The sequence below is a fragment of the Colobus angolensis genome, unplaced genomic scaffold, assembly GCF_000951035.1.
Source record: "Colobus angolensis palliatus isolate OR3802 unplaced genomic scaffold, Cang.pa_1.0 Scaffold81, whole genome shotgun sequence".
Lineage (NCBI taxonomy): Eukaryota > Metazoa > Chordata > Mammalia > Primates > Cercopithecidae > Colobus > Colobus angolensis.
The window spans coordinates 4,213,394-4,237,909 of NW_012121932.1; the positions used below are offsets into that span (position 1 = coordinate 4,213,394).

Sequence of the window (24,516 nt, forward strand, 5' to 3'; positions counted from 1 at the left end):
AAAAAAAAAAAAATAGTGGTTATCCACTGAGAGAAAGGGCTGGGAGAGTGCATATTGGTGACCCTTTTGGTATGTCACCTCCAATGTCCACTTCACTTAGGTTAGAGAACCACTATTTTATATATTTTAATCTTAGCACAGTGAGTGGCTGGTATGTAGTAAGCACTCAGTAACTACATGTAAACTGAAAATTTAAGATATTTTAGTAGAAAAACTAAAACCCTATTAACTAGTAATTAGCTGAAAATGTAGATTCCTGGTCAATGTAGGTGTAATAACACAGGAATAATTAAACTGTTTTTCCTACTCTCACACTCAACACAGACACTTCTGTGCTCAGAAGTATGGACTTGCTTTTGCTTTGCCACACATCAGTTCTCCAGTGGTCACCAACTGGGCATCCTATGATTTAACTAAATTCTGACACTCCCTACCTGGAAACAGCATCAGATCTCACAGGTTAAGGGCTCAGTCCCACAAGACTTCCCTTCACTTCAGACATCAACTGAAAGTTGTAGGCTACCTACAACTGCTGTTCGATTTAGCTATAAATTGGAGGTTTCTATAACCCCCTTCTCTGGTTTGACTGATTTGCTAGAGCAGCTCACAAAACTCAGAGAAACACTTGCTTTTACTGGTTTATTATATTTATAAAGGATATTATAAAGAATACAGACGAACAGCCAGCCAGATAAAGAGGTGCATAGGGCAAGGTATATGGGAAGGGACACAGGGTTTCCAAGCCCTTTTCAGGCATGCCACTTTCCCAAAACCTCCCCATGTTCAGCAACCCAGAAGCTCTCTGAAATGGCAAATTGAAATCCCACAGTTTAGGAATCTTTTTTGGGGGGGCGGGGGGAATGGAGTCTTGCTCTGTCGTCCAGGCTGGAGTGCAGTGCAGTGATCTTGGGTCACTGCAACCTCCGCCTCCCAGATTCAAGCAATTCTCCTGCCTCAGCCTCCTGAGTAGCTGGGATTACAGGCACATGCCACCACGCCTGGCTAATTTTTGTATTTTTAGTAGAGATGGGGTTTTACCATGTTGTCCAGGCTGGTCTTGAACTCCTGACCTCGTGATCTGCCTGCCTCAGCCTCCCAAAGTGCTGGGATTACAGGTGTGAGCCACCGCATCTGACCCAGATTAGGGAGTTTTACAGTGGCTTCATCCTGTAAGCATGGTCAATTATTAACTCAATCTTCAGCTTCTCTCCCCTTCCTGGAGGATAAGGGGTGTGGTTGAAAGTTCCAAGCTTGTAATCATGGCTTGATTTTTCTGGTGACCAGAACCCATTTGGGAGACCTCCAAAAGTCACCTCAATAGAAGGAAAGACACTCCTGTCAAACAGGAAATTCCAAGGGATAAAGAGCTCTGTAGTCAGGAATGTGAAGGTCGGGGGTGTTGTGGGGGCAACAGAGAACAAATACATATTTCTTTTTATAAATCACAACCTCATAGTAGATGTTTGGCTTCTTGTACCATGCGTCCAAGAAACAACAATATGGTTGTGGTACTTGTACCGAGGTGTAATCATGAGAAAACAAGTTAGCATGTCAGTATCATTCTTATAAAAGAAATGAAATAAATGTCTTTTACGAAGGATCTAATTCACAGGCACATTACCATTAAGACAACACAGTGGTTGATGACTATTAATGTGAAAATGACCACCATTTGGATGTTCCTGCTGTCACCTTCTTAGAGACTTTGGGGATGGGTAAACTCACACAAGCACAAACACACACACACGCATATAAATATAAATATATATGGCCAGACCATATGCTTACTTTATGCAAAACAATTTTAAACTCCGAGTTTGATAGCTATGAACAAACTTCATTAAAAATAGTATTTAGAGATCAAATTGTTTTACTCCTGCTTACTTTGAAATAACATCATAATTAATTTTTCTCTCATGGATCTTGAGGAAAAAAAAAAAAAGAAGAAGACGACAAACAGCAAGAGACAGCTAATGGCCTTCATATCCCCATGTAAATTTTGCCTTATATTAAAACACTCAAGGACAAGTATCAGCAGTAAATCATATAACCTACATTTCAGAATCAAAATTGCCACAGTGCACTCCTTCTGAAATCAGAGGAGAAATTTCAGATTGTTATTTGCTCAAATCTATTTGCATTCCCTGGGCACATACCCAGTGGCAGAACTTTCACCCAGAGGCATTCTCAAGCCATCCTGAAACATCCACCCTGCAGATTAGCCACACTTGCAAACTCAAGAACTGTATGAGTGGTTTTTTCCCTTTTAATTGGTACTTATCTTTGCCCCCAGGAAAGAAAGATATTTTTCAAGTACTCTATATAGTAACAAAAAAGAAAAGAAAAAAACCTCAAATTTTTTGTACCGCTTAGCCACCCATAAGCTTTCTGCTAATTCTGTCTTAAATAAATAGAATTGACAAAGACATTAAAGAGGGAAACAATAAAAATAGGAAGAGCAGAAAAAAAGATTGCCATGATATTCTGCCTTGTTTCGCCAAAAAGCTATTAAAGTGCCAATGATATAAAAATAGACTTGAACAATTTTTTCTAAAGGAAGGGGGTAGCTACTCCCAGACTACATAAGATGGGTGTCATAAAGGTTTCATTGATTAGTTGATAAGTTTGCCTGTGAGTGATTAGTCAATTAGTCAGAAAGGTTTGAATTAGTTACTAGAGCTCTGCCTCCCATGAATAAATGCGGGGAGTCTTCTCCCCCACCCTCTGTGACAGATGATATCTGTTTTCTCCTGTGAGTTTGAATTTAAGAGCCACTGAAGCTCAGCAACAGTATATTCTGGCTCAAATGAGCTGAAAATTGCATTCAATTTGAATTTCAAAAATGGAGGGGAGGAAGGGGGGAAAAAACCTCAGCACCCATCAAGTCTCTACACTCTTCAACTACTTCCTGCTGCTTAGCTGCATTCCGCCAGGCTGGGGACCTGAAACCCAGGATGTGTTGCAGGAGAAAGAGCATCGCTGGATTCCTGCCCAGTCTGAGTTTAAAAATAAACTTTTTATAGTCAGGATCAAAGCAAACCTCACTTTTATGCACATGCATAATGCACAATGTGACCCACCAAAGAAATAGATTTACCTTTTCCAAACTGAAATTGGCCTGCTTTATTATTTTTTTTTTCTTTACGTACTCTGGAGGTGATAAAGGTGAAGGTGTTTTTCTTGGGAAACTCTGGAAAAGCAAATTCTTTTCTAAATTAAAATTAATTCCTCTTCAGCTCACTTAAGACCCTCATTCTTTGTGGCTCGGTGCCCCCAGCTTACCCACCTCACATTACAAAGCAGACGTGTTCTTGAAAAGTTGAGCAAGTAGCTATTGATTTTTCAAATCAAGTCATATTTTAAATGCTCTAAGAGAGTTGGTTATTTAAAGGAATCTTGTGATAAATTATTTTTTAAAGCCAATCTATTTTTAGTGTACAAATCATTGCCCCTTCCTGCAATGGCATATTAAGCGTGAATTTGAAGCATATCCAAGTTTTCTGAAAGCAGAGCACACCTGTAGTCCACAAGAAGTAGATGTAAGTATTACCAATATTTGAAACTAAACTGATGCTACGCAAAACAACAGATGATATCCCAGAATCATGTAACTGAATGGTTTGGGGCCAGAACTCCATTTTATGATAGTTGGAGCTGAAGGAGGAAAGAGAACGCCAAATTCATTCCAATGGACTTCAAACATGAAAACATATTCTCCCGCTGACTAAATCACTCTCAATTTGCAAATTAAGCGACCTGGGTGTCATGAAAAAGGTAATTCAACTTCTAAAGTGCCATTTTCCACACTGAAGCAGGAGTCTGCGGAATGCCGTTCAGAAATATGCCTTATTCCAAAGGGTTCAGTAGCAAGCACCGTTGAAAGGCATCATTGGCAGTGAGCACACACGGATTCCTGTTCACTGACTCTGTGCGGGCCTCTGCAGCAAGAACTCAGAGTAACTAACACATCAGAGATCCTGCATTAGAGGAGGCAGTGGCTCTTCATCCTTCCTGAGTTACAAACCCGTGTGAGAGTATGATGAATGCACAGACACCCTGCAACAAAAGAATCCTTCCACGCTATGATCCTCGTATGACAGTCATTACAACTACAACAGAGTTCATGGATCCAAGTGAAGGACTTGGGTCTAGGATATTAACTGACTAACTAATGGTAACCTGGGAAAGTTAGTATTACATAATTTCCCTTCAAAAATGGAGTGAAGTAGACAGATATCCCTGGAAAGAAATGGGTATTCAATTGAAATCTAATGGATACCAAGAACTTTTAGTCAGCTCACAGAAGGTAGAATTAGAAAGAGAAAGATCTCTATCTTAAACACAGGACAAGATGTAAAGAAGAGCAATATTTTACTTCTTAGGCATCACCGAAAGACAAAAATTAAGAAATAGTCTGATTTTCACAACCTCAGCTTAGTGGTCAATACAGTGAATCAATAGAAACTCGGGCAAAACCTTTCCAAAGCAACTACATGATCATTACAACACACACTCAGTAAAGTCCAATCTGCCAGAATATCCTACACACAGACAAAAAACAACAACAACAACAAAAAAAACACTTTAAAAGCATTTAAAATGATGTTTTTACATTTTAAAAGGCAGAATGAGGAAAACATTGTACCTTACTATGAAATACTTGCCAGCAGCACAATACTAGTCAAAGATGTCAAGGGGCCACTTAACCCTCTAATGTGTATCACATGGCATTATGTTATGTGGATTTTAAAAGAACATTAATATCTCCTAATCTTGTAGGGGGCAGCTTACCTTTCAAACTGCGACAGTGTTAGCGTAGGATTTTTTCCTTACATCTTCATAATTTAATATTGTTTCATTGATGAACCAGTAAATTGTCAGCTCTATTCATTTATGTGACGTGAGCAAGGATCCAACCCAAAAAAGGAAAAAAAAAAAAAAGTAAGGTCAATTTTCTTGGCCGCTGCATTTAATAAAATCTCCCAGGCAATAGAGTTAAGCACACATTAATAGCTATGACTTAGTATGCTTTGCCTTTAGCAAGTCTTTGATTTTCCTATATATACACTCAGGGCTGTATTAACACTCCAACGAAGGTACAGTCCTCATTTCTTATTTTAAGATTTCTTCCTTCTCAGCTTTATCAGATTTATTAATCTTCCGCTCCTCTCTTATTTATAGCAAATGCTCTGGTTAGGGTTTCAAAGCGTTTTCCATTATAATACCCATATCTAACTTTCAGAAAAAAAAAAAAAATTCTTCTAAGACCAAGGGACTTTTTACTTACTTCATATTAGTCTCAAAATATATGCATTTCTCCAAATGTGAAGGCTTTGTATCCTATTTCTCTGATCTTCAGAAAAAAACACAAGAGAGCGGGTAGAGGCCCCAGCTTTCTAAGTGGGAAAACTTGAAGCTTCTATTTTAAGTAAACTCCAAGTGGGTTTTCACTAAACATACACTAATGATGTTCTAGGGAGATGTCTATCAAAGGAAGCTACTGGGTTGAACCTCATGAAGTTGCTGTTATTCTATCAATTTCGACCTACAAAAATGGCAATTCCACATGATTTAACTTAATGCTTCTCATATCTTTACTAAAATATAAAAAGACTGTTCAGAGCAACAAAGCAATCCCTTGTATATCCAGGGAAATTCTGTGCTGAACTTGCAGCTCAGGAGGTGAGAAGGGAGAAGAGAAGGTTGTGACTAACAGGAGGCCGGAATGCTCCTGACAATTTGTTTGGTGCACGCTCTGGTGCAATTTATTAAGTAAAAGATGTGGAGAAAATAATTACTCATGTGGTACCAGGCCACTTTGCATCACATCCCTTGAGGCATGAATGTGGTAACTGTAGACTTTGGGGAGTGAACACTTCAAAGAGATGCCTGCATTGCATCAGAAGACCCTCAGAGGAACCTCTAAATCGTTTCAATAAAGACACCCTTCAGACTCATTGCTTTCCTGCTTTCTTTCAAGAATGAGGTTAAAAGTAAAATGCTTGGCAAATAAACTAGATTGAGGTTTCAATCCCAACTCCCCCCTACACCCAGCAGTTGGAATCATACCTTGGTAATTTACTGTAATGCTAAAGAGAAACTATTTGAATACTAGAAAACAAAGGGATCATTTTAAAATAATTTCTTGCATAAAGTGAGCTGAAGATCAACTAAGACAAGAGACGGAGGAGGTTTCTAGTGTAGGTTGGAATTTGACAGGGTCTAGAATCAAGAAAGGAGGGTGCTTTACATATAAAACTAGGATGGTGTTTCAAACATACCCATGAGAGAGACAGGAGGTAAGATGACTCGAATGTCAGAATCCAACCCTATTTATTTTTTAGGAGTGTGAACATAAGAACCTGCTAAAAAAACTGTAATTTATGTAAGTATAAAGAAACACTAGGAGAGGACCCACCCAACTGACACTAGAGGGTCAGAAGCCCAAGAAGACCTAATTTAGGTTGTTGCTTTTTTTAAAAAGAAAGCACAGGACTCAGGAAGTACAAAAACAGGATTTGAATCAAGAAAAATCCTTCAGGTGCTGATTTCAACAGTTAGGTGGCTGCTTTCTGTGTAATATTACTAATGCTCATAGCCAATGTGGCCGTAGATTTCAAGTTAACATTTAAACTCTACAACTTGTCGTACTCTATCTCTGAAATGGCTGAAAATTTGAAATAATGTTAATGTTAAAACAATGGTTTTGGGAACCAGTTCTCCTTTTGATCCCACACCAACTATCTCTAAGCAGAGGCGTTCAACTCAGGAGATTCAGTTTGTGGGTAAGGGGAGATGGTGGGGCATTGGAAGGGTGTATGGAATCAGTTCCTGTTACCCTTATGATTTCCTATTATTACAAAATGCAGTATATATTTCCCCAGAAAAATCTTGATTTAAATGGTGACAACCAATCCAGGTGAAAGATTTCTTATTCAATACTATAGGTAATATACTAAGAATGGGGGGATAAAGATTTTAAACAGCCTTTAGAAGTCCAGTAACAACATGATTGAGAAGAATTTTGTGGGTAACCCAGGAAATGCACTACTATTTATCTCACTTTTTCCCTTGTCTGCAAATATTCTAAATTCCAAACAACCAGTTTTATTTTGTTTTATTTTATTTTCAGTTTTAGATTCAGGGGGTGCATGTGTAGGTTTGCTATAAGAGTATACTGCGTGATGCTGAGATTTGGGCTTCTACTGATCCCGTCACCCAAACAGTGAACACAACACCAGACAGAAAGTTTTTCAACCCTTGATCCCCTCCCTCCCTCCCCTCTTTTGGAGTCGCCAGTGTCTATTGTTCTCATCTTTGTCTGTTTCTATCCAATGTTTAGCTCTCACTTATAAGTAAGAACATGCAATATTTGGTTTTCTGTTTCTGTGTTAATTCACTTAGAATAACGGCCGCCAGCTGCATCCATGTTGTTGCAAAGGACATGATTTCATTCTTTTTTATGGCTGTATGGTATTCCATACTCTATATGTACCATATTTCTTTATCCAATCCTCAACTGATGGGCACTTGGGTTGATTCCATGTCTTTGCTATTGTGAATAGTGCTGTGTTATACATATGTGGGCAGGTGTCTTTTTGGTAGAATAATTTCTTTTCCTCTGGGTATATATCCAGTAATGGGATTGCTAGGTTGAATGGTAGTTCTGTTTTTAGTTATTTGAGAAACCTCCAAACCGATTTCCACAGAGGCTGAACTAATTTACATTCCCACAAATAGTTATAAATGTTTCCTTTTCTCCACAACCTCGCAAACATCTGTTATTTTTTCACTTTTAATAATAGCCACTCCTGCTGGTGTAAGATGGTATCTCACTGGGGTTTTGACTTGCATTTCTCTGATGATTACTGATGTTGAGCATTTTTTCATATGTTTGTTGGTCACTCGTATGTCTTCTTTTGAGATATGTCTGTTTATGTTCTTAGCCCACTTTTTAATGGGGTTATTTGTTTCTTGTTCAGTCATTCAAGTTCCTTGTAGTTTCTGAACATTAGTCCTTTGTAGTATGCATAGTTTACAAATATTTTCTCCCATTCTGTAGCTTGTCTCTCTTTTGGTAGTTCTTTTGCTGTGGAGAAGCTCTTTAGTTTAATTAGGTCCCAGTTACCAATTATTGTTTCTGAATAACCAGTTTTAAAATGTAGACTGAGACACAACTCACAACTGTTTTGTAAGCTAATGATTGTCTATTACAAAGAAAAAATTCCAGGATTAAGAACTATCAGGTGCAGTTGCCTGGATTTTGCACTGCACTATTCCCAGGGTGCACCTTTCACATGTATTACAACGTGAATGATCTGCCCCACCGTGGTTGTGTAGTATGAGATAGGAAGAGGAAGCCTCTGGATTCTCTTCCCTGTCCCAGAGAATATTTTTAAAACAAACATAGATAACTACATTACCAGTATCCCTTCACCCACAAAGTCTGTGACCCCAAGGCAATAGGACTTACACCATCCCTACCATCACCCTCTACCATCACCAGTAGCTGCCTCTGCATTGTTGCAGGAACCTTCTTAGAAGGGGAATTACCTCTTTAAATACAGAGGAAGAAAGATCTGTTCTTCGGGTCTCAAACTGGTTCTAAGAATAGATATTCCAATAAAAAGATAAGCCACTTAGCACATGATATTCCTCAAACATGGTAGCATGACAGGTGAACCCAGCTGTCCTTGGGGAAAAACACATTTTGAATTCCAAAACCTTAGGAGTATATCCTATTGTGAGGGATCTACTTACTACACACAGATACAAAACCCTGAACAGCATATACTCTCAAAAAGTGAATGCATAGCAGAAGTAAAGACTTTTAAAAGGGGAAACACACATATTTCCTTTAATGATTCTGAAGATAACTTTAGTGTACAGCCAGGAAAAGATAAACAGAAGAATTTCCTCAGTTTTCCAGATCCCCTACCATATGTTATTTATGTGGGTTTGATTATTTGAAGGTTTTTTTTTTTTCAGGATTTCAATAAAGGCAATCAGGCAGGATATCTTGGGCAGGCACAGGATATGCAAGCAAGCTACTGGATGATGGGGAGATACAGGGCAAAGACAACTTCAGCTCCCCACCACCAGGAAACTTGATCTATTAAGAGATAAAATGTCATGATATAATCTATGTGATGCATCTTTTGAAAAGAAAAGTGCCTTAAAGATTATGAAATAGTTTCGAGAGTAGAAAATAATCCATCAATTTAGATACAGCTTTTTCAGTGATGGGTACAATGTAAGACTCCCTCCAGTTAAACTGAGGTCAAACATAGAATTTCAGATTTAGATCTCCCGATATTTGCCACTCTATATTTAGTCTTCATAAATTCAATAATATTGGCTACTTTCTGATGCAAACTCTGATGGAGGAAGCTTTTCTGTGAGGACAAAATATTTTTAAAATAAGAGATTTCTTCATTAAGTTGGCCAAGATCCTTGAGTCTAGCACTTTGCCAATCATTTTCCTTCCACTTTAACCCTGGAAACATGAAAAGTTAGAAAGGAAAGGGAAGGGAAATAAATAAGAGAAGAAGACATAAATGAAAGACTAAGGGAAAAGAAAAATCATGGAAAGAAACAGGAAGGTTAATAAAGAAGGAGCACATGATCTTCATTCACTCAAAGTCAGAATACCATTAATGCACCCAAAATCAAACGCAGTGCAAGTTCTTCTTGGTTTATCATCCCTTTCCCTGGAGCATGCAAGAAGGCTATGTTGATGAAGATCTTGGTGATAATGCACTCCAAAGCCCTCATTTTACCAGTAAGGAAAGGGAAGTCCTGTAAGGCAAAGTGACTTACAAAGTCATGACTTGAAGCTAGAATCACTATAGACCAGTCTAATGTTCTACCAGCCATATCTGCCTGAAAGTGGTAATGGCTTTTCCAAGTCTTAGACAACTGCTAATCACACTAAGAGTGAGGTAAAATGGAGATGCTCTTCTCTCTCTGGGGGAATAACAGAGATCAGCTCACAGTATTAGGACCTACAGGAACAGCTGGGCAAGGCTGCAGCTGACCCAGCTTCCAAGGTAATTTGACGGTTGGAGAATAACACACTGCAAATTTAGAGGGACAAGCTATAAGCCCAGTTTTCTCATAATTCCAACAAACCATTTCCAGTGGTTATTATGACATAACATTTCTGTTGATTAATTAAAAGCTCTTCATTAGATCAGTCAGCTTATAATTAATAGCTCCCCCTATCTTTAATAAAGTAAATAGAATGATGTGAAATAAATGAGAGATACCAAGAATTAGCTAAAGCCTAAACCCAAATGAAAGCACCCTCTGCTCTCAACCAAGGAGGCAAAGAAACAAAAGGGGAGGGAAAAGTGGGTTTTGTTAAACAAAGATGAGAAGAGAGAGTGTTGAGGAGGGGAATGTGGGGAGGAAGGAGGCACTTGCTCAATCAGTACCTATTTTCAGAATTTCCTTCAAGCTGGCTTGAACTGAGAGCCATCAATTATTTAAAAGATGTAACATGATGCTTCCTTTGTTGAGGCAAATCTGCAAGCAAACCCCGAGAGAAAATAAAAAATGAATTAGGCAGAATTTATTAGTGTGCTTGAAGAAAACAAAGATTTAGCTATTGGAACTGACTCTTTTAGAAACGGTTCGATTTTGTCTCCTAAAATCCACAAGCCTTTCTTCCCCTCTCTATACCTATTTATTTATTATTTTCTACAGTAGATCACACAAAAAGGGGAATGAATCATTTCCCAAACTTCTCCTTTGTTTTCAGATTCAGCTTGATGAACTGTCTTCATTTAAATTACAAATACGCTAATCTGAAACACTGTTTACCAAGTAGCGTTTTAAATGAAAGATACAAGAAATTGCATCACTCACATTTAAAAAATGACTTTAGACTCTGCACCTCATAAAAAACAGCCGACAGTGTTCTCTGCCTTGGCTGCTGTATTTCAGTCCGTGAATGAAATTCAATTAGTGGGCTTTGTACTTAGGACATTATGATTCTGATGGTTGGTCTGATCAAAACTGGTGTGCCAAGTCTCAGTTCTGTTTTTTTTGGCAGACCACAGTTAAGGAAAAATTCAATAGAGATGGTTGGCAGGAGAAAAGTTAGTTTCAGAGGAGCTTACTTTTCACCATCATAAGGAAATATGTGCGGAGGAGAGCTGCTCCCTGAACAGCTCATTATTTACTAAGTGAATGAATTAACTTTTTGAGAAACCTCAGTACCTGAGTCTGTCATTATCAGTTTTAGTACTTTCCAAAAACAGCAATTGATGTAAAATAAACCAATACTAACTAGAACCAAGAAATCACAGATCTAATTCATCTTTAGGTTTTGATCAGCCTCAGCTTGTGTTCCAAATGAATCCTAGAGAGACCACAGTCTTCATGATGCTATCAGAACCCTCCCAAGTAGAACAAAGCAACAGGCACCTTACAGGAAACTCCAAGCCTTTACAGTGAAGACTCAGAGTAATCATTGGTTTGGGAGGTGCTGTATCTTTAACACTTCTGAAAACAAACCCACACACAACAAAAGCAACTGGGCTGCAGCATAGGCCCTTGCATGTCTTGACCAGCTATCTGGACCACTACATCATGATTCAGGAACACCACACCCACATCTGCATGGATCAAACAGAATGGTAAGAGCAAATCAAACTGATCATTACATGGCCTGATTCTTTGGCCAGCAAAAGCTGAGAAGTAATAGTGAAAATGTCCAAAGGATATACAGCCATTGGTCTACTAACAATGTCGATTAATTAGCCGATTAAGATCTGAGCATCCATTTAAATTTTAACAGTGTTTTCTTAAAACACAGACCACCCCCCCATATCCATCCCTTCCTTCCTTTCTACCTTCCTTCCTTCCTTCCTTCTTTCCTTCTTTCTCTCTTTCTTTCTTTCTTTTTTTTTTTTTTAGAGGGAGTCTCCCTCTGTCACCATGGCTGTAGTGCAATGGTATGATCTCAGATCACTGGGATCAAGTGATTCTCCTGCCTCAGCCTCCCGAGTAACTGAGATTATAGGTACCCACCACCACAGCCAGCTAATTTTTGTATTTTTAGTAGAGACAGGGTTTCACCATGTTGGCCATGCTGATCTCAAACTCCTGATCTCAAGTGATCTGCCCACCTCAGCTTCCCTAAGTGGCATTACAGGTGTGAGCCACCGCACCTGGCCTGATTTCTTTGCTTCTCTCACAGGGAATGACACCAACATCCAACTTCTTTTATAATCAGAAACAGAGAAATTATCCTTAGCATCTATGTTTTTAATTGCCGTCATCCATTTCATCTCCAAGTCTTTCCCTCTTCTTGGAAAATGATTACAGGAGCAATCACATGACATTCCAAGAAAAAAATGTAAATATACCCATCCCAGAAGTGGCATCTGTATTCTTGGCACACTCATTGGAAAGTGGTTCTAGGTGCTTTACATTTTGCCTGAGCGTGACCCAGGATTCAGGCCAGATGGGTAGCCTTGACTCACTGTGCCCTTGGCGCTATTTTTCCCTGACTCAAAATTGTATGCCCACATCTGTTGTTGATACGAATATATCATATTGATGGTTTTTCAGATGATAAAGAGATTCATTCTAAAGTGAATCTTTCCTTGTGTCAAATACCAAAGGCAAAATGCATGCTCACTTCCTTCCCATAAATGAACTTCCTCAGATGTATTTTTTTCAGAGTGAGTTAGTAAAATGACAAGCTAGAATGGCTTATTCCTAGCTTTCTAGAGCTGGGGCTGTGCGTATTTACACCAAGGAAATTGGCAAACAGTACAAATCAGGTGAAGTGGTTTTATTCCCCCTGGAAGAGCCAGTTTACCAGCACATCACTGAAAAGGGTTTTACTTTCATTGTTTCCTCCTTAGCAAATAAAAAGATCCATAATGTCCTGCATCAACACCCATCTTTTTCTCCTCTTTCCCTTTTGCCATGGAAACTAACCAACAGTTCCTCTTGCTCCTTGACACACAGCTAACCACATTCCAGCCACTCTTATGCTTATATAAGGTCATGAGATGAGTTTTCCTCCACAGAAAGAGAGTAGCCTCCCCATACTTGGTCCATAAACCACCTCCCCACCCCCCCCCCACACACAATATCCCATATGGTCTCCTTTTATGCAGACGATGGATACAGGAAACTGTGGATGCTGTGTATTGAGGTCAGAGAGCCACAAGATAGAAGGAGCTGGGCCTTGAAATCATCACTTGAAAGAGACTCATCCCAATCAAGAACACCCATTGGAAACTTTATGTGAAGGAAAAATTAGCTGTTATTATGTTTGAACCATCAAATATTTGGGAGTGAGTTTGATACTCCAACCACCACTGCTGAAACTAAACACTCTCTTTCCCCTTTTCTTTCAACAATTCCTCCCACCAGCTACTATGATAAATTTGGAGATGAGGAATGGTCAAGATTAGGAAGAAAGAAATAGGGGACCTGGCCAGGCATAGCGGCTCACGCCTGGAATCTCAGCACCCTGTGAGGCAGAGGCGGGCGGATCACTGGTAGTGTGCGCGTGTAATCCCAGCCACTCAGGAGGCTTAGGCAGCAGAATCTCTTGTACCTGGGAGGCAGAGATTGCAGTGAGCCAAGATGGCACCACTGCACTCCAGCCTGGGCAAAAAAAAAGAAAGAAAGAAATAGGGGACCTAATATTGTTTTCTCACCAAGAGTTTTTATTTCATTTTAGAGTTTTTGGTTCTGTGTTAGGGCAATTCATTTTGAAAGTCATCAGCTAGAACTGCTTTATTTCCACATACTTGCAGTACAGGGTGCAACTTATTCTTTTTCCCTACGGTGATGTCACCTAAATGAAATGTTCCAATTTAGAATCATTTCCACGTTAGAAATATGTGAAGAATCCAATCCATATGCCCTATGACTTGTCAAGGAAATTAACTATAAAGACTGTATCGATATTATACAATTAAAATGAGAGCTCTTAACATATTTAATTTCCCCCTGACCTGACTTTCTTTAGTCATTACGAACAAAAAGTATGAATTCATTATTTGCAAATAGACCAGATTGTTTAATGTATTCTAAAAGGAGCTAAGACACCCCCTTGTGTGTGTGCGCACACACACGCACACACAACACACACATTCAAGCACACGTTTCTCATTCTATCAAGGGCAAAAATAATAACGAAGGTAAAGATAAGGAACATTCTAAGTTGTTAACATTGTAGACTTAGTATAGTGGAACTACAAACATGTTTTTAGTCCATATGTTGTATCTTTCTATAACACTCATAGTGAAAAAAGGAAGGAAAAGGAGGAGGAAGGGTGGCAGGGTGGGAGGGAGGAAAGTAAGGAAACAAAAAAACTGTCTTAACCTTTCCAGATTATCTACTATACATAGTATCATGTACCCCTTCTCCCGCCATAAACTGGTATAAGGAATCTATTTGGGGGTATTTGGGATTGTTGTGTTCTCAAAAATTTAACAATCATAGCTCTGAGGCTTAATCACTTGTATGTGTTACAAAACCAGATGGTTCAAGTGGGTGTTTGTTTACAAGCTCTTTGCATAAGGTTTTTAGCTGTTTTTTAGACCAAAGCTGAATATTTCCACTAAGAAATAAGGCACTGAGGAATTAATGAAAAACCACTGGATTTCATAAGTCCCTGGGTTTCCTGCCTTCACTCTGACACCATTTGGTGCACTTTTTCAAGGATCTATTTAGGGCCCCCAAAACAAGAACATAAGCTTAGAGCACTCTGAGTTCTAGTTTATGGTACTCCAGCATACTTTGGGAGAAGGAGGCCTCTCCCCTGGGCTCAGCATTGTTCTGGATGCTGTCAGTGAATCAACTAGGAAAGAAGAGAGCACTGCCTTTCCAACACCTTCACCATGCTGAAGCTCTAGAATTTATTATGTTTCCTGTTTTAACTGGCTTCTCCCACTGAGTTTTTTTGACCAGCCACATCCGTCTCCAGCAACCTCCTTCTGGATTTAGACGAAAGGAGGGAGAAACCTTTCCTGGTGATTCCCTCATTCTTTGTTTCCTGTACATTAACCACATGGCCACTATCTGCAAACATGCAAAGGCACAGGTTTATTTACCGCAAAATAAGTGAAATAACGTTGAAGGTTTCTTGAGGGAGAATAAAAGGTTTCATCAAGGCACAAACTTTTATAGCTTTGAAAAGATGAGCATGTGTTTCTGATTTTCTGCATGAGAACATTACTCCTCTCCTGGCACACTGTCTACTTTGTACTTCACCTTTCAACAGAAAGAAAGACAGTTAAGGCTTGTTTCTCTTCATTTTTAACAAGATTAATAATGTCCATCACAGTTAGCACCCATGATATTAATATCTGAGATCATAAGTGTTACCTAAACTGGTCTCTTTCCTGTCACCACCTAATCAGTTCCAAAAAATTACAATGATTGAGGTGAAAAAGTCAAGCAAAGTACATGAATATATTGACATTTCTGTGAGCTTGTCTCTGTCATCTACAACAAATGAGCAAGAAATTATAAACGAACCAAAAATGTGTTTCATTATCATTTGATTCTTCTCTTTTACTAGTTTAGGGAGGGGGAAAGAACTGAGTTTTTCCAAACTTCTTTTTTTTTTTCTGAGACAGTCTGGATCTGTCACCCAGGCTGGAGTGCAGTGGTGCCATGTCAGCTCACTGCAACCTCCACATCCCAGGTTCAGGCCATTCTCCAGCCTCAGCCTCCCAAGTAGCTGGGATTATAGGCACATGCCACCACACCAAGCTAATTTTTATATTTTTAATAGAGAAGGGGTTTCGCCATGTTGGCCAGGCTGGTCTCGAACTCCTGACTTCATGTGATCAAACCGCCTAGGACTCCCAAAGTGCTGGGATTACAGGCATGAGCCACCACACCCAGCCCTCACTTCTTTTGAGTTACTTGAGCAAAATGAGGTATTATTTGACTATGTCTTCAGATAAGGAATGTGCTTCATTTACTATTAATTGTCTAGAGAGCAACGTGGTTTCTGGTCCATAATTGGTGTTCCATAATCATATGTTGAATGAACTACTAGATATGACTATCTTCCAATTCTAATGAACTCAAAACTTAATTTATGTCATTAGACTTTACAATATAAAGTAGGAACACCTAGCTAAATTAGCAAATTCATGATTTACGTGACTATTTTGCCCCCTATTCTGAAGGTAACTTTTAAGAAAGAGCTTTTTCATTGTTTATAGCTTTTAATAAAGGAGAGTGTATCTGGTGAAATTCAAAAGACTTGAAATACTGCCTTGATTTTCAACAAAAGAAATCAAGCTTAGAAAATACTTGTCTATGGAAACAGCATCCACCATATAACAGTAAACTCTCCATTAAAACTTGTTAAATGAATTAATAACAATCAGCTTCATATCAAAGTAAAGACCTAGGTTGCGTGCAAAAGGTTAAACAGAAACTCAATTCCTGATTTGCTGACTATCCTACATTTTATTTATTTGTCTATTATTATAAGCAATGATTATCTATTTGTGACATAGACCATTTTATACAATTATTGAAGATGTTCAAAAACTCTTCCAGAAATTTATATTCTTAGTTGTACTCCTGTTCTGAAAGCATATTTATCTTATTTTTAAAAAAGTATATGGAGTATCCACCTATTGAGATGTGTCTTATAATTAAGGACTTTGATGAGAGATTGACCATGAAATTTAGTTTACAATTAGTGGTCACATGAAATAAGCATGTTTAAAACCGAGATGTGGTATCTTCTAATCACAATCCTCTAACAAACACTGGGAAATCTATGATGGTCTCCGCACACAGAGAACTCCTTCTCTGCAGATCAAAATAGAGTGGAAAATACCAGCAGTAGCCATGAAATATCACTTGTATTCACTATTTATGTTTTATATCCTGTCAACAGCAACATGTTCATTTAGCATCAGATACAAGTTATTCAGGGACTTAGATGATGCAGCAAGTGTCAATACTGATGTTACTATTTATAGCCCAGTAAACTATACTTTGGACAATATTAGTAGTGTTAAGCCTAGGTAGCACTCCTCGTATTAATGCCTTAATACAGACATATTGCTGTAAGCATAGTTTACAGCATGGAACATAAACACAAATCCAGTGATACTAATAAATCACTTTCTTGACTGCTTAAAAACGTACTGCCAAAATGGGCTTTATGCATTACACAATGGAGCAGAAGGCAGTGATATATATTTAAATTTTCCATTTTTAAGCTGTCACTCAAAAACTTTCATACTTTTTTTAGCTTATTGATCTTACGGGCTTGTGATAAGACTTCAACTGCTTGGTTGGGCTGTTTTTAGCTTCTGCTTCTTATTAAAAGAGCTAAATCAGGAATCACAAAATGCTACTAATTTAGCACTTTCCAATAGAAATGAAAACTAAAAACAGCACCAAAATAGTGTAACCCTCATGTTTTATTGCCCTAGAATCCCAGATTTAACTACTATATAGCATAATAATGGGTATAATGGAACTATCACTATATATGTGTGTGTGTATATACAGAAAAAATAAAAGCTTGCATTAAATATACTAAAATAATTGTTACAGAATTCTGACTCTTGTTATGTGTTTTGCACAAGAAAACACACACACAGACATATACACATACTATATATACATATCATATGTTTGCATATATATATATAAAATATATATACATAAAGGTTCTGCATTTATATTTCCTACTCTTTCTTTAATTGACAAACACACATCCTTAATTCCTTAATGTTTTGGCCACTTCTTACCTTAAATATACACCCTGCATCCAAACAATCTAAATATCGTCAGTAGAACAGCTAGAGTGATTGGCTACACCTGATCAACCAACTTGTGTAAACGCTCTCCGCCCCACACCTTGCCAACACCCCCACTGGTATTTGAGTGGCAAATTATATACCACAACCAGAAAACTGTCAAATGCTGATTTGGGGCTCAGAACACTGTCCTCTCAAACCTGAGACTGCTCTCACATTAGACTTTCTACAAGCTTTTCAGGAAAGAGTGATTTGTTTTCTCCCCTCGGTGCTGGCCCTAAAGTTCAAGGCTTAGAGTAGAAGAGATAGTGGCCCTCACAGCTAGTTGCCCATAGTTTGCAAAGGGCAGCATGGAAACGGGAAGCCACAGCCTCACAAGGACAGGATCCCTGATAAATATGCCCGTGACGAATGAGTTGTGTGGTCATGGTCAGGGATCTTATTGCATTCCTGAATCTTACCCCCTCAGATATGACAGAGTACTAGGTTTGTTCTTATTCCCCCACGGCATCCTCCTGTGGCGTCCTAACCAGCAAAGATGGTAGTAGCAACTATGAAACAGACACAAAATTTATTCTCAGCAAAAATAGCTGCTGGAATTTTTGTCACTATCATTATATCCACCTTCTGAGAGGATCCTGAGAGGCATGCAAGATAGCAAAATTGGTTGGAAATACATGCATAACAAAGAAAAGGGTTTTTTTTCTCAGTGTATCTAAAATCATCAGTCTTCCAGAAACAGCTCCTATTGTCAATAAAATTTTAAACTTCCTGCAACATTTCCAACTGAGTCCCCAGGTCTTTCCTGGCACTGCTTTGCTGCCAGCTGCTAGCACATGGACACCACCAAGAGTCATCAATTTTCTACAGAGCTTGCTGTTTCATTTTTGAACCCCTTACTTCCACTAATTCAACTGCTTCTTTGAACATTGCCTCACAATCACTTACACTGGGCCACTTCAGCATGTCCACAATCTGCATATGTATATGTATGTGGGAGTGTGCACACCCAACCACAGAGGCACATTGCCATTTCTCCCCCACATAAATATGGTGATGAATTGGCTGCTTCGAGCCTTTCTGACAGTCAGTCGAAATGGTGGCTACAATGACCAGGGGACGTCCTAGTTCCTCCATGCAGAAAGGTATTCAGCACACATAATAATTATCCATCCATCTCGTTCACACTAAAGGCATGGCAATGCAATTTTAGCCTTATAATCAAGACCATATGACAAAACCCAAGGCCATTAGGGACCAATTTCGAGTATTCTCTGCAAGACAATGATTTTCCAACTGCACTTACATATGCTGAATAGTTACCTCTGCAAGACCACACCTGCTCTCATTTATGTAACCCCTCTGTTATCCAAAGCCTTTCTTAGTAATGCAATAGAGCAAAGTTTTAAAGGCTCACAGGCTTTTTTTCTCATCATTATTTCTTTTCACTTTCCAAAGCATACTATGAAAATGCTGAGGGTAAAATCTCTGCTCATGCCGTTGACCATATTTCAGAGATTTGTTGTCTTCTTTTCTGTTCACTATCCCCTGATACCTTCATCCTCACTCTTGGCCCTGCTCGCTTTCCTTTGAACTGAAGCATGGTCTTCAGTTCAGGCCCATAATTACTTCACATGTACTTTTGACCTCACCACTTCAGGTTCAGTGACATAACAGTGTTATCTCTGAAAGGACATGATGTCATCATAAATCACAGAACTGCACAGGCAAAGGTTCTACTTGCAAAGTGGGAAGAACGCTAAAATTATTTTGAAATTATATAAAATATAGCTCAAGTATTCATTTGTGTCATATTTTAAAGTGCTTAAAGAAACAATATAACAGACATAATTATAAATATTAAAACAATCATATGGTTTATCATTAATGATATATCAATTTGAGGGGCAATGGAAAAAAATCGTAAGACTAGTAAGAAGGAAAACATTAAAAAGCCTATGCAAAATGGAAAATGGCCGAGACAGTTTATATTACCATCATTACTTTAGATTTTCTATAGATTCCATGCTCCTTCCTACTTTTCAATTGTTAAAGAGAAGATAAATATCCTTAAAACATCAATTAATTGTCATCTTGGTTCTTTAGCTTATAAGCCAAGTTATATCATATCTCATCTCTGAACATATTTTTTAGATTATGAGATAATGGACTTGTTAATATGTGTGCAATCAGTGTCTTTTTTAATTGTACTACTCCATGGATAAAAAAAGTGATATAAGTAATAACTCAATGTATTAAAAAAAAATAAAAATTTCAATACAGCCCCTCTCCACTGAAGAAGTCTTCACACCTCTTGGATGACCATTTTCAGGAAAGCTCTGTAAAGTTACTCAAGAATTTCCCATCCCTGCATTGGGGCCATCAAAACCAAGTTCAGTTTGCTTCATTCTATACCCTGGAAATTCCATCATTATTCCTACTTCTTGCTGCTTAATTTAACATGATGAATCTTGGCCTCTTCTAGGGATACAAGAGCACAGTGCATTATGCAATTTGCAATATAATGCACTGAACGCCCCTAATTACTTGATTTAGGCATATGTAAATAAGAAGACCTTATATAAAATGAGTCAAAGATCATGCCTTGAGCATTTCACCAGTTGAACAATATTCTGATTACCTAATCAGGTTCTAAATGTATGTATAATGTATGCCTCAGAATATCAAGGCTATCACATATAATGCAGTATGGTTCACATTAATATATATGCTATGTTTCTTCAATTAAGACACTTGCCAGCTGACAGGCAGAGGAGTAAGTTGTGACATCTCAGTAGTGATACTGCCTGAGCATGTGTGAACTTAGCTGTTCATCTGATTGTCACTTCATTGGTACTATTTGCATTGGCAACAGCATATGGAGTTGGGTTTCTGTTCCCTTTATTTTTAGTTGACATGTAATAATTGTACATATTTATACATTATAGAGTGATATTTCGATACATGTATACAATGTGTAGTGATAAAATCATGGTAATTAGAATATCCATCATCATAACCATTTATCAATTCTTTGCATTGGGAACATCCAAAATTTCTCTTCTAGATTTTTTGAACATATACATTAAATTATTGTTAATATTTAACCTACAGTGCTATAGAACACTAGAACTTATTCTGTCTATCTAGCTGTAACTTTGTATCTGTTAACCAATCTCTCCCATCCTTCCCTCACACCTACCCCTCCCAGTCTCTAATAACCATAATTATACTTTCTTTTTCCATGAACTCAATACTTTTAATCTCCCACATGTAAGAACATTCAGGGTATTTCTTTTCTTTGCCTGACTTATTTCACTTGATGTAATGTCCTTCAGGCTGATCCACATTGCTGTGAATGACAAAAATCTCATTCTTTTTTATGGCTGCATGGTATTCCATTGTGTCGATATACTACACTTTCTTTTTTTTTTTTTTTTGAGACGGAGTCTCACTCTGCCGCCCGGGCTGGAGTGGCCAGATCTCAGCTCACTGCAAGCTCCGCCTCCTGGGTTCACGCCATTCTCCTGCCTCAGCCTCCGGACTACAGGCGCCCGCCACCTCGCCTGGCTAGTTTTTGGTATTTTTTAGTAGAGACGGGGTTTCACCGTGTTAGCCAGGATGGTCTCGATCTCCTGACCTCGTGATCCGCCCGCCTCGGCCTCCCAAAGTGCTGGGATTACAGGCTTGAGCCACCGCGCCCGGCCTACACTTTCTTTATTCATTAATTCATTGATGGTCATTTAGGATGATTCCATATCTTGGTAATTGTGAATAGTGTTGCAATAAGCATAAGAGTTTAATATGCTGATTTCCTTTCTATTGGATAAATACACAGTAGTGGGACTGCTGGATCACACAGTAGTTCTATTTTTAGGTTTTTTAAAAGAACCCTCCATGCTGTTCACCATAGTGGCCATGGTAATTTATATTCCCACCAACAGTACATAAGTCTTCCCTTTTCTCTGCATCCTCACTAGCATTTGTTCTTTTTTGTCTTTTTGATAACAGCCATTCTAAATGAAGGAAAATAATATCTCGTTATGGTTTTGATTTTTGCAATTGCCTGACGACTAGTGATGTTGAACATTTTTTCAAATACTTATTGGCTATTTGTACGTCTTCTTTTAAGAAATCTCTATTGAGATCCTTTGCCCATTTCTAATTGAATTATTTGTTTGTTTGTTTGTTTGTTTTGTTTGTTTTTGCTGTTGTTTGTGTTTCTTGTGTATTCCGGATATTTGTCTCTTCTCACAGCTAGTCTGTGTCAGTTTGCAAATATTTTCTGCCATTTACAAGTTGTCTTTTGACTTTGTAAATTGTTTCCTTTGCTGTGAGAAAGTTTTTTCAGTTTAATATAGTTCCATTTATCTACTTTTTAGTTGCTCTGTGCTTTTACAGTCTTACATACAAAATCTTTTCCTAGACCAATGTCCTGAAGAGTTTCCCGTATGTTTTTTTCTAGTAGTTTTATAGTTTCAAGTCTTCCAGTTAAATCTTTAATCCATTTTGAGTTTATTATTGTATGCGGTGAGGAATAGGGATGTAGTTTCAATCTTCTGTGTATAGATATTCACTTTCCCCACCACCATTTATTTTAGAAGGTGTTCTTTCCTCAGTGAATGTTCTTGGCACCTTTGTGGGAAATCAATTGCCTATAAATATGTGAATTTATTTCTGGGTTATCTATTCTGTTCCATTGGTCTATGTGTCAGTTTGTATACCAGCACCATGCTGTTTTGATCACTATTGCTTTGTAGTATATTTTGAAGTCAGGTAGCCTATAAATATGTGAATTTATTTCTGGGTTATCTATTCTGTTCCATTGGTCTATGTGTCAGTTTGTATACCAGCACCATGCTGTTTTGATCACTACTGCTTTGTAGTATATTTTGAAGTCAGGTAGTGTGATGCCTCCAGCTTTGTTCCTTTTAGTATTGCTCTGGCTATTTGAAGTATTTTGTGGTTCCATATTATGAAATTTGTTTTAACTAAAATTTGAAACTCTTAGAATGCCTTCAAAAAAGATTGACCTGTGGTGATGCACTAGGAATAATGTCATTGTGTACGAAGGAGCTATCCTGTCACACACCTGGCAGTGCAGTTAGAGAGAATACAAATAGCCAAGCCTTTCAGAAAAAAATAATAAAATTTTGAAAGTCAACAGAGGTTGGCATGAACAATTCCTATGTCACTTGTGTGCCAATATTTATCTATCAAAAGCTTTCAATCAAGGAATAAACAAAACCAAAAGGTTAACCAAATAGGAAAAACCACAAAATAAAACAGAAATGAGATGAAATCTTAGTATTCTGCAAGTCTTGAAATTATACTTTCAATCTTAAAGGTATTAAAGGCAGGTTATGAAAAGCATCATATCACTGGGATATTAAAAATATTGACTGGTGGATAAAAGTGATTCCAAATAATTTAAATGTGAAAAGGACTTGGTTAGATTCTTATACTTCTTTGCTGAGCATTAGGAATATCACTTTCTTTTTGCTTTCCTCCTCACTGGTTGCTTCTTTTATCTATACTCTGTTGATTGTTGCTCATCTCCCGGTCCTCTAAATGTTAAAGAAGCCAAGTCCTTGGATCTCTTCTTTTATCTTTCTACACTCTCCCTAGGTAGTCACAGTTAGTCTCCATAGTTTTGAATACCATATACATACTTACAAATCCAAAATTTATAACTTTAGCCAAGATGTGCCCTGTGAACTCCAGACTCATTTATCTATCTTCCTACTCAGCACATTTATTTGAATGTAATATGCATATTTGTCTAACATGCATCTCAAAATTAACATTTCCAAATATGAATCCACATTACTCTCTTTAAGCAAATCTATCCTTCCCCAATATTTTACATCTTGTGGTTGCACAGCCCCAAAACTTCAGAAACATCCTGAACTCTTTCTTTCTCTACCACCACCCATGCAATCCATTTGACTTTTCCTTCAAAATACATCCAGAGCTGACCTGTTCTCCCCTCTTCATCCTTACCACCTCAATCCACAGCACCAGCATCTCCCTGGTTCTCTGGCATCTCGACTGGTTCTCCTGTCTCCACCCTCGGCCTCTTCAGTCTATTCTCTATAGGCAAGCCACAGTGACACCTTTTCCTTTTTTAAAAGTCTAGGCATTAAGTTACTCATTAAATAACTAATTATTGCCTACAATAAGACACACAGATTTTAAGAGTAAAGTTTGATGAGTTTTGACTACTGTAAAACCATCTCCACCAAGTTACAGGACATTCCTATCATCCCAAAAAGTTTCCGTTATGATCCTGTCCACTCAATCGCCTCCCAGAGGAAACCAGTATTCTGATTCCTATTATGAAAGCTTAGCTTTGCTTGTTTCAGAAGGTCACATGAATGGAAACATATAGTATGCACCACCATGTGTCCCTGGTTTCCTTTACCACAGCATAAGATTTATGAGATTCATCTGTTATTGAGCGTATTAATAGTTATATCATATTATTGATGAGTAATATTCCATTGTATAAATATCCCCTAATTTGTTCATTATTTGTTGATGGACATTTGAGTTTGTTTCACACGTTTTAGCTATTATGAATAAAGATGCCATAAACACTGCACAAAGCTTTTTTGTAGACCTATGCTTTTGTTGTTCTTGAGTAAATACCTCAGAGTGGAATGCTGGTTCATAGGTAAGAATCTTTAGTTTCATACAAAACTGCTTGTTTTTCAAAGTGTTACGTTATTTTACACATTC

At 38.0% G+C, this 24,516-nt stretch overlaps 1 protein-coding gene across 8 annotated transcripts in view; it reads right to left on the reverse strand.

The window, feature by feature from the left end:
- The window catches only part of ESRRG (estrogen-related receptor gamma), a 656,319-nt gene that overhangs the window by 441,377 nt on the left and 190,426 nt on the right, over positions 1-24,516 (reverse strand). For 7 of the 8 annotated variants that reach the window (XM_011929433.1, XM_011929425.1, XM_011929436.1 and 4 more), the window contains one exon: positions 4,792-4,883. The gene's annotated coding sequence lies outside the window, so the exon portion shown is untranslated. Of the gene's footprint in view, positions 1-1,884; positions 1,923-4,791; positions 4,884-24,516 lie in introns of those variants that run through there. The other variant, XM_011929430.1, reaches the window with a different exon arrangement.